The 17,127-nt window shown below is 39.7% G+C and overlaps 1 protein-coding gene across 2 annotated transcripts in view; it reads right to left on the bottom strand.

The window, feature by feature from the left end:
- The window catches only part of ILKAP (ILK associated serine/threonine phosphatase), a 116,132-nt gene that overhangs the window by 36,489 nt on the left and 62,516 nt on the right, over window positions 1-17,127 (bottom strand). The gene's annotated exons all lie outside the window — the stretch shown is intronic.

Here is a 17,127-nt window from a genome sequence, read left to right as displayed (position 1 = left end):
TAAAATCAGGAGATCTTTGTTTAGGGACATAAAACAATCCGAGTTCCCCATAAAATGTTTAAATTATCATAATAAAGAAACTTTGCAAATGTTCTCTCATATTTTGACCCCCAATCCTGAAATTTAAAAGAACAGCAAACACCTTGTAACTAAAAGACATTTCTGTTGTGTTGCTATATATAACATAGCCAACATCCTTTTTACTGCAATTATTTTTCATTTGCCAAACTCTATTCACCATTTGCCTTATTTAGAGGAGCCAATCTGGGCTTTAGTCTGCAGACAACAAGGCTAGCCACAGTCATAAAGCTAGTATAAAAAGCATTGTTTTGCAGCTGTTATCAGTTAAAGCCAATTAGGGACAGATATGTAGCAGGGTTAAAAGGAAGTCTAGACTGAATAGATAATTTTGATTTATTCATTCTTACATACCAGAGAAGCATCCTGCAATTGGTCTCATCTATATGCTTGTAAAAAGTACATAAACATTTAAAAATTAATTGTTTATGAGCCCAAAATGACTGCCAAGCTCCGCCCACCTATTGCATATATATTTTGGTATGTTAAGTTTATCCATCATGATCGAATAAGTTTTCCTACTCGCACATGCTGGACAAGAAGAAAGCTGTGGGTGGAGCTTGGCGGCCATTTTCAGCTGCTGACAAACAATTATTTAAAAGTTTAATGTACTTCTTACAAGCTTATAGATGTTGAAACCGTTGCAAGATGCTTGTTACGTAACAATAAGTAATAAAAAAATAAGTATTGGGTATAGACTGTCCCTTTACCCTGGAGAAGTCAGCAGGGTGCATTTCAAGTTCTAAGCATTAGAAATTGCTCAATTTTCAGAGCTAAACTACATGAAAAGGGGGCAAAATAATGAAAACATATTGCAAAGTTGTTTCAATAGGCATAATGAAACATTTCATATAAAAACATTTTTCAAGGTGTTTACTGTCCTTTTAAAGCTGCAAACAGTGTTATTTCCCAATTATTATTAAATGTTGAAGCACATACTCTAGACTTTGGAAGCCTAAAGCTACTTCATACTACAAAGTGAGTGGCTCCTTCATATGTCCGTAATTGGTCACAACAGAGGAGATAATATAAACAATCCACACTTTGCAAACAACACGTCAGTTTAGCCGTTTATATGGTTTAAAACATTTATTTTGAGTATATTTAAAATAGTGATTTATTATTGAGCTTACTGTCCTTTAAAGGGACACTGAACCCAAATTTTTTCAGATAGAGCATGCAATTTTAAGCAACTTTCTAATTTACCCCTATTATCAATTTTTCTTCGTTCTCTTGCTATCTTTATTTGAAAAAGAAGGCATCTAAGCTATTTTTTAGTTCAGAACCCTGGATAGCACTTGTTTATTGGTCAGTTAAATCAATCCACCAATCAGCAAGAACAACCCAAGTTGTTCAACAAAAATGGGCCGGCATCTAAACTTACATTCTTGCTTTTCAAATAAAGATACCAAGAGAATGAAGAAAATTTGATAATAGGAGTAAATTAGAAAGTTGCTTACAATTGCATGCTCTATCTGAATCACAAAAGAAAAAAATTGGGTTCAGTGTCCCTTTAAGTTTGTAAAGAACAAACAGGAAAATTACATTTTGGTGATATAACTTTCCTACTGTAATGATACAACTATACTGCATTGGTAATGCTGTATGTTTGACAGTAAGTACAGGAAACAATATAAAACTAATAGTCTATGGCACTAGTGTTTGCACCAAAGCATAAGACGTGTGCACGCTCCTGATGTTACTCTTTAAAAAATTACACCATAATAATAACTAAGCAGAACTGATAATAGAAGTAAATTGGAAAGTTGTTTAAAAATGTCATGCTCTATCCAATCCATTTGTGTTGAAATATTTTTTATTTGGCTTCAATAAAGCATAATAAACATAAAGGCAAGATTTACATAACATGTTCCGTCACATATCATTAACATTTCGACACAAATGACAGATAGAGGAGCATTATTATTGTGCCTACTGATTATATAAATCATGCGTTCTTTTTTAGCATATTACTTCTAAGATTTTCATATCTGTGTACACATTTCTCAGATTGTGTAACCTTAATATATTCTTTTCGATGTGGATTCTTACCTATGGGATCTCTGTCATTTTATCAGAACCTTTTTGTATTTAGAATGTAACAAACATTTAAACAATAAAACTAAATAACTTGATTATTTGCTGAATGTGGTCAAGATCTGCTAATATCAAATCTAATGGAACTCTTCTTACAAATCAAATGGTGTACATTGGTATCGGATTCAGTTTATCCTGTCAATCAATTCTCGTCTTTGTGTGCCTTAAGGAAATATCTGTTGAGTGTCAGTAATTATTTTCACCCTCACCCCTTTCCATGCATGATCTAATAACAGTGTGTTTCCCATTTTGTGATAGTGGATGATTTAGATTTGTATTTGTTTTCATGGAGTGTAAGATAAAATTTGGAGATTGTATGTTTGTCTCTGCTGTGGGATTTACATAAAAGTTCTAGCAGTAAGAATGGGTCTTTCCCTTTATGAATGACATATCTATTGAGAGCAGAGGAAATTTGTAAATAGATAAACCAGTGTAGTTTAAGTGGTATTAATTTCTCCCGTAATTGGTTAAATGTAATTAAACGTCCATTTATCATAAAATCTGCTACTCTGTAAAATCCCTTGTTTGCCCATTTATCTAACTGTCCATGGATTTCTTGGGGCAGGAGGTGTTTAAGTGGTCTAACCCATGTTTTAGCAGGTATCAGGGGCAGGGTTTTAGTGAGTGATTTCCACAGTATCATCATGTCTGTCATGATGGGTGATCTGTGTGAGTCAGGAGCTCTTTCTCATTTCAGGTCCCATAGAATGTCATCAGCCCTACTAAATCCTTCCAAGTCCCTCTCTATTTTTGTCCATAAAATATTCTGTGTCTGTTTGCTAATAAGGGAGGCCTGTGCTAATATGGCTGCTTGGTAATAATCCATTAAATTCGTAATCCTACTCCTCCCAACTGACGGTGTTGAGCCAAAATATATGATGCAATTCTTGCTTTCCTGTCCCCTCTTAAAAAAGAAATTAGATCTGATTGCAATTTTTGGATATCTGGGGAGGGTATTTTTATAGGTAATGCTCTGAAGAGATATAAAACTCGCCGAGAGGTGACCATACCATGAAAAAGCGCCCTTTTTCCATGTTTTCAGGTCTCTTCTATTATTATTTCTGTTTTCAGGTCTCTTCTAATCTTTTTATATAGTGGCATATAATTCAGATTGTAAAGCTTCGAATAAGAATCTGATAACTTGACTCCTAGGTAGGATAAGGAATTTTTGTCCCATGTTATATCAAAGTTGATCCCAACTAGTTTCTTGGTATGTGTGGGTAAAGATAAGGGTAGAGCTTCACACTTGAAAATTTCTGCAAATTCTTGTAGGGTTTTATAAAGGTAGGTCAGGGAGTCTAATGGTTTTGTCAACGTCAATAGTATGTCGTCCACAAATAATGAGATTTTGAGTTCCTCGTCTTTAATTTTAACCCCTTTAAAGTCCGCAGATCCTCTGATGCAGGATGCCAGCGGTTCAATACAGAGAACAAATAACAGGGGTGACAGAGGGCACACCCCTGTCGGGTACCATTGAGTATGTTTATTGATCTAGATTGATAACCTGCCACATTTATCGTGGCTGTAGGCCTGGAATAGATACCTCTAATCGCATGCATAAATGGTCCCCCAAACCCCATCTCTGTCAAAACCTCAGTCATGTAAGTCCAGTCAACTCTGTCAAACGCCTTCTCCGCGTCCAGTGATAAAAACAGAGAAGGCATCTCTGTCTTTGTAAGATATTCCGTCAGGGCTATTGTCCTTCTTATATTGTCAGGGGCTTCTCTATCTATTATGAATCCCACCAGATCAGGGTGCACCAATTGTGGGAGTATTTTCTTAAGTCTCTTAAGTCTTCTTAAGTCTCTTGGCCAGTATTTTTGATCAGGTAGATAGGTCTATAACTTTGACATAGCGTCGGGTTTTTCCCTGGTTTGGGTAGAACTTATTTTAGCTCTAAGAATATCTGCCAGGATGTCAACCCCGTGTATTATGTTATTACAAAATTTCGAGGTGTGGGATTAGAGTTGGTTTGAATAGTTTGTAATACTCGCCAGGTAGGCCATATGGTCCCGCCGCCTTCCCCCATTTAAGCTCTTTGATGACATTGTGTATTTCTTCCCGTGTAATGTCTGCATTTAGTTGGTCCAATTCTTTGGAGCGAATAACTTGGAGTTTGGCTTATTGAGTGTTCGACTTTTTGTCCATCATATAGTGTCGCGTAGTATGTTGCAAACATGTCTGAGATATCCTGTGGGTTCGAGGTCTGTGTCCCATCTTGTTTTTGTAGGACTGGAATGGAATGTGTTTTTATCCTCTCTCTTAATTTGTTAGCTAGGTATTAGTCCTGTTTGTTAGAGTAGAGAAAATAGTTTGCCTTTAACTTTTGGGTTGCTTTCACCGCTGAGTTATTTAGGATGTTTGCTAAAAGATTTCTTTTAATTTGAAGCAATTTAAATATGGCCGTGGTGGATGTTTGTTTATGTTGTTTTTCAAGGGATTGTATTTCTGCTTGGAGCTTATCAATAGTGTTGTGAGACTGTTTAATGATCTTTTATGTTCTTTTATCAGTAGACCTCTAAGAAAGGGCTTGTGGGCTGCCCACGAGGAGAATGGGTTTTCTATGGAGTGTTCATTGTGTTTCCAATACTCTCATGTATTTCACTATTTTACTATGTGTTTGTACATTCTTGAGAGTGTATGAGTCGTATGTCCATGAACGTTGTCATTGCGTATTGATGATACCCATCATGTCCATTTGGACTATGGAGTGATCGGACCACACACAGGAATATATTTTGGATTGAGTTATGTTCGGGATTTGAATCAGACTAACCATTATATAGTCCAGACTTGAATACGAATTGTGAGCATGTGAGTAAAAAGTGTGGTCAGTTGTGTGTCTATATAGTGACTCCCAGGAATCAATAATATTATGGGCTGCTAACGAGTCTCGTATGGATTTGGAAATTTAGTTTTGTCTGTGGTGTTTACTAGACAGTTTGGCCCCTTTCGCGTTGGAGTGAGGTGTCAATGAGATATTGAAAGCTCCTGCTAAGATTATTCGCGATTGGGACCATTGAGTTAAGAGATATGAGATTTGGTGAAAGAACGAGTTTTGTTTTTCATTTGGAGTGTATACATTACACAAGGTGATCTGAGTGTTCTGTACTCTGCCTCTCACTATCAGGTATCTACCTTCTGGATCTCTAATAACTTCTTCAGTCACAAATTGCAATGAAGAATATATAAGGATAGAAACAGCCTTTTTCTTTTGATCTGTGGTGGAATAGTAATGAATTGGAAAGTGTCTATCCCAGAATTTGGGGATTAGATCATGTGTAAAATGTGTTTCTTGTAGGAATATTACTTTTGCTTTTAGTTTTTTTATATTGTATTAGGGCTGTTTTGCGTTTTACATCTGTATTCAGGCCCCTCACATTGTGTGTGAGGAATATCAGTTCAGATGTCAATGTGTAAATGGATATCTTGCTTTGTGTCAGAGACTTTTTAGTGAATAAACCCCCAGATCTCTTTTTCTATGTTTCCTCAGTGTTGTGTGTTTATGATATGACCTGTTTTCCCTAGGCTTAGAAATTATTTTATAAACACCAGTGACAAGTTTGACCACAGTTGAATAACGACAAAACAAATAATGCATAACATAATAACAAAACAGGTAAATTACCTGAACTTTGGGTAATTGCATAGAAATTTAAAGTAAACATTAACCTTACAGTGCAATATTAAATATAGAATGAACTATCTAGTTACAGTGGGGCAAAAAAAGTATTTAGTCAGCCACCAATTGTGAAAGTTCTCCCACTTAAGAAGATGAGAGGCCTGTAATTTTCATCATAGGTATACCTCAACTATGAAAGACAAAATGTGGAAACAAATCCAGACAATCACATTGTCTGATTTGGAAAGAATTTATTTGCAAATTATGGTGGAAAATAAGTATTTGGTCAATATCAAAAGTTCATCTCAATACTTTGTTATATATCCTTTGTTGGCAAACGTCTTCTGTAAGTCTTCACAAGGTTGTCACACACTGTTGCTGGTATGTAGGCCCATTCCTGCATGCAGATCTCCTCAAGAGCAGTGATGTTTTGGGGCTGTTGCTGGGCAACACAGACTTTCAACTCCCTCCAAAGGTTTTCTATGGGATTGAGATCTGGAAACTGGCTAGGCCACTCCAGGACCTTGAAATGCTTCTTACGAAGCCACTCCTTCGTTGCCCGGGCGGTGTGTTTAGGATCATTGTCAAGCTGAAAGACCCAGCCACGTTTCATCTTCAATGCCCTTGCTGATGGAAGGAGGGTTGCACTCAAAATCTCACGATACATGGCCCCATTCATTCTTTCATGTAAACGGATCAGTCGTCCTGTTCCCTTTGCAGAGAAACAGCCCCAAAGCATGATGTTACCACCCCCATGCTTCACAGTAGGTATGGTGTCCTTTGGTTGCAACTCAGCATTCTCTCTCCTCCAAACACGAAGAGTTGTGTTTCTACCAACCAGTTCTACTTTTGTTTCATTTGACCATATGACATTCTCCCAATCCGCTTCTGGATCATCCAAATGCTCTCTAGCATACTTCAGACGGGCCCATACATGTACTGGCTTAAGCAAGGGGGACACGTCTGGCACTGCAGGATCTGAGTCCCTGGCGGCGTAGTGTGTTACTGATGGAAGCCTTTGTTACGTTGGTCCCAGCTCTCTGCAGGTCATTCACTAGGTCCCCCCGTGTGGTTCTGGGATGTTTGCTCACCGTTCTTGTGATCATTTTGACCCCACGGGGTGAGATCTTGCGTGGAGCCCCAGATCGAGGGAGATTATCAGTGGTCTTGTATGTCTTCCATTTTCTAATTATTGCTCCCACAGTAGATTTCTTCACACCAAGCTGCTTGCCTATTGCAGATTCAGTCTTCCCAGCCTGGTGCATAGTTGAAGTATACCTATGATGAAAATTACAGGCCTCTCTCATCTTCTTAAGTGGGAGAACTTGCACAATTGATGGCTGACTAAATACTTTTTTGCCCCACTGTAGTAACAGAGGTTATATAGGCCTGTGCCTCCTAATCAGCAGCAGAAGGGTACTTTCCTCAAGGTTTTTTTAGTCTGCCTTATCCCATCTATCAAACTCTTTCCAGTTCCACAGACAATGTCCCTAGAAGTGTCTCAATATTGTCATAGATGGGTGAAGACTTAAGTCAAGACTTGACCTTTCATAAGCTAGCGACCGGTGTTCGACCAAAAAGTTATGTTAGAACACAGAAAGTCAACTCTGTAACTAGCAAAACTCCAGCCCTATACTGTGACCAGGAATTTATCTTTATTAACATTAGTCATACTCATCTGTCTAGAAGGTCCTCAAAGGGACGTGAAAGATCGAAAAGTGTTTGTATTTCCACCTTTGGCTGGAGGCTCCTCATTTTGGCCTCTTCATAACTTTGTTTCATTTGGACCTTATGCGACTGTCTCACCATTGAAGAGTAATATCGTTCCTAGCTTTCTGAGGTGGTGTAGGAGGATCTGGTGCTTACAAATTAAGATATGAGCAAATTTCCAGGATGTCTTGTTGTTTTTTTTTAACCGATAAGATTTTGCCTTCATGAGAAATATTTATTAATATCTTTGCAACGTTCTAACACAGAGATCCTGATAAAATTGGATTACTGTGCCTTGAAACTTGAACGTCTGATTTTTTCTAGCAATCTGGAGAACAGCTTCCTTTTCTGGGTAGCGCCACATTTTGACAATTACATCTATCGGCGGGTAGTCTCCATTCGGTTTAGCTTTAAGGGCCCTATGAGCTCTTTCTAATTGAAAGCCGTCTTCTTCTGTCTGGCTCGTTATGGCTTGGAATAATTGTCTGAGGTAGCTGTGTAGGTCTGACTGTGTTATGGTTTCTGGGATGCCCTTGAGTCGTATTTTGCATCTCCAGGAACGGTTTTCCAAGTCCTCCATCTTGTCTTGGAGCTTGTCCGGTTCTTGCTGGTGTGTGAGGACATGGTGAGACATATTGCTGATGTTTTCTTCCATTGAGGCTTTATTGTCTTCCATAGATGAGACTCTGGTGCCTAGGTCTTGGATCTCTTGCTTTATTTCTGCAAAACTATTAGTTACAGTTGATTGTATGACGTCCATTTTCCCCCACAATTTTTCAAAATTGGCCGCTATGTCTTGTTTTGATACCAAAGCTTTAATATTAGCTTTTGTGGCTGGAGTTAAATTATCTTCAAGTATTTGTGAGCTACCTTCATTTTCCATGTCTTCTTCTATATCTGCTTCTTGAGTGTCAAGTAAATTCCCACCTTTGGAGGATTTAAAAAAAAGATGCTGGCTGTGGCAGATTTCCCCGTCGTGGCGGTTTTTGGTGGCTTTCTAGCCAACATTGCTAGCAAATCGGAAGAAAAAATTGTTGAAAGTTGAGTTGCTTGCTTGCTTAATTGTCAGCCTAAAATGTAATGCTCAGGATGGACAATAGTGTTGAACTTCAGGCAACTAATATATGAGCACCCCAGATCTCTTCTTACTATACCATTTAAGTTGAGTTAGCTTCTGTCAGAAACACACTGGTGCTCTAAGGGTTAATCAGCAACTTATAATTAAACAATGTAAGGTTACCCCTGCTCCCTTGATTATATTTTTGTGGAATAGGCATCCCTTTATATTGCAATATGCGCCATGTGACAGCGTGGTCCCAGAAAACCTTACATTGGCGCTTATTTTATATGTGTCCACTTCTAAATGTCACACCTTGTCATTATTGGTGTTTGGAGGGGAGTAGTAACCCTTATTTACTTGAGGTCCGTTCATGCCTCACAGTATTGCAGGCTTACCATGTCGGCTTTAGTGTCGCCGTTCAGGTGCTTACTGCCCCACGCTGAATCTCAATATGGCGCTGTCATGATCCGCTGTCGGGACTTACAGTAGCTAGTGTAGTTCTCTCCCAGACCGTGTCCCTTCGATTCTAGCTTTGAAGGCGGGTGATGTTCAGCAACACTTCAGGACGTGTTTGAGTCTCTATCAACACTTCACGGAGCGGTTTGACTATGCAACCATCTTCGTCTCCGGTCAGGCTCCGCCTCCTCTATCCAATCCATTTAAAGGGACATGAAACTCAAAAAAAATTTCTTTCATGTTTTAGAAAGAACGTGCAATTTTAAACAACTTTACTTCTATTATCTAATTTGTTTTATTTTCTTGATATGCTTTGCTGAAAAGCATATCTAGATAGGCTCAGTAGCTGCTGATTGGTTGCTGCACAGATGCCTCATGTGATTGGCTCACCCATGTGCATTGCTATTCCTTCAACAAAAGATATCTAAAAAAATGAAGCAAAATATATAATAGAAGTAAATTGGAATGTTTAAAATTGTATTCTCTATCTGAATCATGAAAGAAAAAATTTGGGTTTAGTGTCCGTTTAAGCAGAATTTTTACTTAAAGGGACATTAAACACTTGACTGTTAAAAATCATTCAAACGTCTGAGTAATAGTAAAAAACTGAGTACAGTTCTTTATGCTGTAACTTCAGCTTACCCAAAACATTTCAAGAAAATTGTTTCTATTAGAATACTTTTCCGGGGCTTGATGCGGCTATGTATGCCGCCACATTTTAACAGCACAGCACTCACTGTTATGCAGACAGAGCTTGTGCTGCAGTTTATGTTACAAATCTCTGTGTGCGTTAATGCACAGCACCCGGCAGGGTTATAAATGTAAATATACCACGCTCCGGTCTGGAGAGGGAGGAGGGAGAGAGACTCCAGTCCGTGGAAGAAAATAGACTGAATAACTCCTGCTGCAAATACTTTTTCCTGGAGATTTGTTCCATACAATTTTTAGTTTTATTTTCATACATTACATATATATATATATACACATATATTACTGTATATATGTAATGTAGATGTATTAAAATAATATATTGTATTGAATAAATCTCCAGGAAAAAGTATTTGCAGCAGGAGTTATTCAGTCTATTTTCTTCCACGGACTGGAGTCTCTTCCCCCCCCCCCCCTCTACAGACCGGAGCGTGTTATATTTACATTTGTAACCCTGCCTGGTGCCGTGCATTCGCACAGCTTAGGAATGTCAGAGTGGTAACGTTTGAACAGTAAGCTTTTTTATATAGAAAAGCATGTTAATAAAATGTGTCATGTGACTGCATAGAGTCACATGACTGCTGTGCCCCAGTGTAATCTACGTTACAATATGGCACCATACATGGAAGAATCAAGCACCTTATTAGCATTCATCTTCAAAACAATCTTTTTCAACACTTTGAGGTAAGCTGAACAAATAAAGCAGACAGCAGTGATTACTTGATTTTAATTCATAAGAAAACATTTTTAATGATTTTTATAAACTTTGCAGAGATGAATTACAGAAAAAGCAGGTTTTACTAGTTTTAATGAAACACTTTCTACTAGGAGACTAAAAACAGAATTTATGCTTACCTGATAAATTACTTTCTCCAACGGTGTGTACGGTCCACGGCGTCATCCTTACTTGTGGGAATATCTCTTCCCCAACAGGAAATGGCAAAGAGTCCCAGCAAAGCTGGCCATATAGTCCCTCCTAGGCTCCGCCCACCCCAGTCATTCGACCAACGGACAGGAGGAAAAATATAGGAGAAACCATATGGTACCGTGGTGACTGTAGTTAGAGAAAATAATTCATCAGACCTGATTAAAAAACCAGGGCGGGCCGTGGACCGGACACACCGTTGGAGAAAGTAATTTATCAGGTAAGCATAAATTCTGTTTTCTCCAACATTGGTGTGTCCGGTCCACGGCGTCATCCTTACTTGTGGGAACCAATACCAAAGCTTTATGACACGGATGAAGGGAGGGAGCAAATCAGGTTACCTAAACGGAAGGCACCACGGCTTGCAAAACCTTTCTCCCAAAAATAGCCTCTGAAGAAGCAAAAGTATCAAATTTGTAAAATTTGGCAAAAGTGTGCAGTGAAGACCAAGTCGCTGCCTTACATATCTGATCAACAGAAGCCTCGTTCTTGAAGGCCCATGTGGAAGCCACAGCCCTAGTGGAATGAGCTGTGATTCTTTCAGGAGGCTGCCGTCCGGCAGTCTCGTAAGCCAATCGGATGATGCTTTTAAGCCAAAAGGAAAGAGAGGTAGAAGTCGCCTCTTGACCTCTCCTTTTACCAGAATAGACGACAAACAGAGAAGATGTTTGTCTGAAATCTTTTGTAGCTTCTAAATAGAATTTTAGAGCACGGACTACGTCCAAATTGTGTAACAAACGTTCCTTCTTTGAAACTGGATTCGGACACAAAGAAGGTACAACTATCTCCTGGTTAATATTTTTGTTAGAAACAACCTTTGGAAGAAAACCAGGCTTAGTACGCAAAACCACCTTATCTGCATGGAACACCAGATAGGGCGGAGAACACTGCAGAGCAGATAACTCTGAAACTCTTCTAGCAGAAGAAATAGCAACCAAAAACAAAACTTTCCAAGATAACAACTTAATATCTATGGAATGTAGAGGTTCAAACGGAACCCCTTGAAGAACTGAAAGAACTAGATTTAAACTCCAGGGAGGAGTCAAAGGTCTGTAAACAGGCTTGATCCTAACCAGAGCCTGAACAAATGCTTGAACATCTGGCATAGCTGCCAGTCGTTTGTGTAGTAAGACAGATAAAGCAGAAATCTGTCCCTTTAGAGAACTCGCAGATAATCCTTTATCCAAACCTTCTTGCAGAAAGGAAAGAATCTTAGGAATTTTTATCTTATTCCAAGGGAATCCCTTGGATTCACACCAGCAGATATATCTTTTCCCTATTTTATGGTAAATCTTTCTAGTTACCGGTTTTCTGGCCTGAACCAGAGTATCAATCACAGAATCTGAAAACCCACGCTTTGATAGAATCAAGCGTTCAATCTCCAAGCCGTCAGCTGGAGGGAGACCAGATTTGGATGTTCGAATGGACCCTGAACAAGAAGGTCCTGTCTCAAAGGTAGCTTCCATGGTGGAACCGATGACATATTCACCAGGCCTGCATACCAAGTCCTGCGTGGCCACGCAGGAGCTATCAAGATCACTGAGGCCCTCTCCTGTTTGATCCTGGCTACCAGCCTGGGAATGAGAGGAAACGGTGGAAACACATAAGCTAGGTTGAAGGTCCAAGGCGCTACTAGTGCATCCACTAGAGTCGCCTTGGGATCCCTGGATCTGGACCCGTAGCAAGGAACCTTGAAGTTCTGACGAGACGCCATCAGATCCATGTCTGGAATGCCCCATAATTGAGTCAACTGGGCAAAAATCTCCGGGTGGAGTTCCCACTCCCCCGGATGGAATGTCTGACGACTCAGATAATCCGCTTCCCAGTTTTCCACACCTGGGATGTGGATCGCAGATAGATGGCAGGAGTGATTCTCCGCCCATTGTATTATTTTGGTTACTTCTTTCATCGCCAGGGAACTCCTTGTTCCCCCCTGATGATTGATATACGCAACAGTCGTCATGTTGTCTGATTGGAATCTTATGAATCTGGCCTTTGCAAGCTGAGGCCAAGCCCTGAGAGCATTGAATATCGCTCTTAGTTCCAGAATGTTTATCGGGAGAAGAGACTCTTCCCGAGACCATAGTCCCTGAGCTTTCAGGGATTCCCAAACCGCACCCCAGCCCACTAGACTGGCGTCGGTCGTGACAATGACCCACTCTGGTCTGCGGAAGCTCATTCCCTGGGATAGGTGGTCCAGGGATATCCACCAACGGAGTGAATCTCTGGTCTTCTGATCTACTTGAATCACTGGAGACAAGTCTGTATAGTCCCCATTCCACTGTTTCAGCATGCACAGTTGTAATGGTCTTAGATGAATTCGCACAAAAGGAACTATGTCCATTGCAGCAACCATCAACCCTACTACTTCCATGCACTGAGCTACGGAAGGACGTGGAACAGAATGAAGAACTTGACAAGCGCTTAGAAGTTGTGACTTTCTGACATCTGTCAGAGAGATCCTCATTTCTAAGGAATCTATTATTGTTCCCAAGAAGGGAACTCTTGTTGACGGAGACAGAGAACTTTTTTCTATGTTCACCTTCCATCCGTGAGATCTGAGAAAGGCCAGAACGATGTCTGTATGAGCCTTTGCTTTTGAAAGGGACGACGCTTGTATTAGAATGTCGTCCAAGTATGGTACTACTGCAATGCCCCTCGGTCTTAGAACCGCTAGAAGGGACCCGAGTACCTTTGTGAAAATCCTTGGAGCAGTGGCTAATCCGAATGGGAGGGCCACAAACTGGTAATGTTTGTCCAGAAAGGCGAACCTTAGGAACTGATGATGTTCTTTGTGGATAGGAATATGTAGGTACGCATCCTTTAGATCCACGGTAGTCATAAATTGACCTTCCTGGATAGTGGGTAGAATCGTTCGAATGGTTTCCATTTTGAACGATGGTACCCTGAGAAATTTGTTTAGGATCTTTAAATCCAGAATTGGTCTGAAGGTTCCCTCTTTTTTGGGAACTACAAACAGATTTGAGTAAAATCCCATTCCTTGTTCCGTCATTGGAACTGGGTGTATCACTCCCATCTTTAACAGGTCTTCTACACAATGTAAGAATGCCTGTGTAAGGAATACCGTTTCTCTCATACTGTCCCTTTAAGAACACTCCTCCTCTTCACTATAAATTAGCATAACTTGCATAGTTAGTTGCTGGATTATTGAAGCAGACTACTCTACTAGAAGCTTCGTTACTACTAGCCATCTAACTTGGATATCCCCACTGACATAATTAGCAAACTTATACCTTTTTCTTCAGCACAGTTTGTTCCTGTCAGCTCCTGCTCTCACACCTTGGGACACAGACGCCGGAGCTGCGGTTACGTTATCAGCTACCGCCCGCTCCTGTCAGCAGCGTCTCTCTCCCCCTGAGAAGCGGTTGATGCGGTTTGCCGTTAAGTGATACTTAACTGTTCCAACAAACCTCCGGTAACACTAACTGTTTCCATCTCCACCTGAGGAAGGTATGAACTTTGTATTCCATAACTTGAGCCACTAATAACCACTCTGAACTCCTAGCATTCCGGAGTACAGCGGGTTAATCTCTGGCAAAATTAATTCATTTTGTTAACTTAGGAAATTCCTATTTCGGGTTAGCATTGTGAAACATCACATCATTTAATTCTAAATAAAATACTTAGTTGCTAAATTCCAAGTACCAAACTGACACATCTTGTAAACTTATCAAGAGCTGAAATTGATACATTACATAATAATCCAGCCAGAAAAAGTTACAGCTCATATCAACCTGTTTAAGGTTATATTATAAAAAACTATTATCTTGTGTTGTTATTTCATCATGGAAATGGAGCCTAACACTATGGCTGACCACATAAAAAGTTTGTCTGATAGGGTTGACCTTTTATCTAACTCATTCAGAGAATTACAATTGGAGAACCAGGCCCTAAAAGCCTGTCTTAGGGAAACATTATCTGCCAAATCACCTGCTACTGATCAGTCTCCTGAACCAGCTGCTTCAAGTCCAGAAAGGTTCTCTGGTAATAGGGCTCAGTTTAGGGAATTCAGAAATTCATGTTTACTCATGTTTCAACTGAAACCCAAGACTTACGCCACAGAAAGAATCAGAGTACTAACTGTGATCTCATATCTAAGAGGTGAACCAAGGGCATGGGCAGATGCTTTTTTTGAATCCGAAGATCCTATCTTGGGATCCCTAGAAGCATTTTTTTCTGAGATGTCTACACTGTATGAGGATCCATATAAACAGATATCTTCAGAAAATAATTTGAGAGCTTTAAAACAGTCAAAAAACCCCGTTGAAACTTACATTACACAATTTAAGATCTATGCAAGAGATGCTATGTGGAATGAGATTTCTCTCAAAAATCAATTTCGTTTAGGTTTAAGTGAGGAACTTAAAGACGAAATCTCCCGTATAGGAATACCTGACACTTTGGAGGAATTCTATACAGTTGCTATCTCTATTGATCGGCGTCTTAGAGAGAGACGTAGTGAAAGAATTGGTATTGCAAAGAGGCCTTCTATCCCACCTACCACTTCTACAAAGGACTTACCACAACCCATGGAGATAGGGTTTATAAAGGGCCCTCTATCTGCTCAGGAAAAAACCAGAAGGAAGACATTGAACCTATGCCTATACTGTGCATCACCTAAACATGAGGTAAAAGACTGCCCCCAATTGGCAAAACAGAAAATAGGTAAGATAAAAAACCATCAACATAATTTCTTTTCTAAACTTGTTTCTGCCACATACCTCACTATTCCTGTCAATTTACAGTGGGATTCCTGCAAGATCCAGACGACAGCGTTAATTGACACCGGATCCTGTGGAAACTTCGTTGACATGAATTTTGTGTTTAAAAATAAAATACCTATAATTTCAAAGCAAACACCTGTCTCTGTTAAAGTTATTGACGGTAGCATACTTTCAAGTGGGCCACTTACTCACCAGACAATTCCCTTGACTTTACACTTAGAGAACCATAAAACTGACATGATATCATTTGATGTTATATCTTCCCCCATGTTCAAGGTTATCCTAGGAATAAATTGGTTAAGGGCTCATAAACCACATATAGATTGGGCTCACCTAACCATATCTTTTCCCAAGGAAATAGATAAAACACAAATGACAGACAGCTCTATCCTCCTCAGTGTGATTAATAGTGAACAACCTATTCCTCAACATTATCAGGAATTTAGAGATGTATTTGATAAGACCGAAGCAGAAAGTCTTCCACCACATAGGGCATACGATTGCCCCATAGATCTCCTTCCTGGGGTGTCCATACCCTTTGGACACTTATATCCACTGTCTAAACCCGAATTAGAGCACCTAAAGGTGTACATTGACGATAACCTTAAAAAGGGGTTCATAAGACCCAGTACCTCCCCCGCTGGTGCGGGAATATTTTTTGTGACCAATAAGGACGGTACACTCAGGCCTATAATAGACTATAGGGAGCTAAACAAGCGCACTAGGAAAAACAGATATCCCCTTCCATTAATCCCGGAATTAATGGAAAGATTACGCGGTTCCTCGTACTTCACAAAGTTGGATCTCAGAGGAGCCTATAATCTGATAAGAATAAGAGCTGGGGACGAATGGCTTACAGCATTTAGGACTAGATATGGTCTTTATGAGTATACTGTAATGCCATTCGGACTGTGTAACGCCCCAGCTACATTTCAATGTTTCATAAATGACATCTTCAGGGACATACTTGACGTGTACGTTATAGTCTATTTAGATGACATTCTAATTTACTCTTCTGATTTGACCCAACACAGAAGTCATGTCAAGGAAGTTTTACTCAGGTTAAGACAAAATAAATTATACGCTAAGCCTGAAAAATGCATATTTGAAGCAAAAAACATAACCTTCTTAGGTTATAACATCACTGAGCAAGGTATCTCTATGGATAACAAAAAGATTAGTGCTATACTAGACTGGCCAACTCCTTCCTCCAGGAAGGACGTACAGCGTTTCCTTGGATTCTCTAACTTTTATAGGAAGTTTATTCCTGGATTCGCTGCTATTTGCAAACCTCTCACGGATCTCACTAAACAACATCTTAAATTCTCATGGACACTCCAAGCTCAAGAGGCGTTCGACTTCTTAAAACAAAAGTTTTCCTCGGAACCTATCCTGAGGTATCCTGATCTAACTCACCAGTTTGTTTTGGAGGTTGATGCCTCGGATTATGCTATTGGAGCAATCCTTTCACAAAGGCCCTCTTGTAAGGAATCTCTCCATCCCGTTGCATACTATTCCAGAGTCCTCCAACCGGCAGAGAGGAATTACCCAGTGGGAGAAAAAGAGTTATTGGCCATTAAATGTTCATTTGATCACTGGCGACATCTCCTGGAGGGTGCAGAACATCCAATAATCATATTTACCGACCACAAGAACTTGCAATACCTTCAAACTAATAAGACACTCTCCTCAAGACAATTGAGATGGAGTCTCTATTTTTCTAGAT

This window comes from Bombina bombina, chromosome 4 (assembly GCF_027579735.1).
Source record: "Bombina bombina isolate aBomBom1 chromosome 4, aBomBom1.pri, whole genome shotgun sequence".
NCBI classification, from domain to species: domain Eukaryota; kingdom Metazoa; phylum Chordata; class Amphibia; order Anura; family Bombinatoridae; genus Bombina; species Bombina bombina.
The sequence above is the reverse complement of the archived record's forward strand: the minus strand, read 5'-3'. Positions and strand labels throughout refer to the sequence as shown.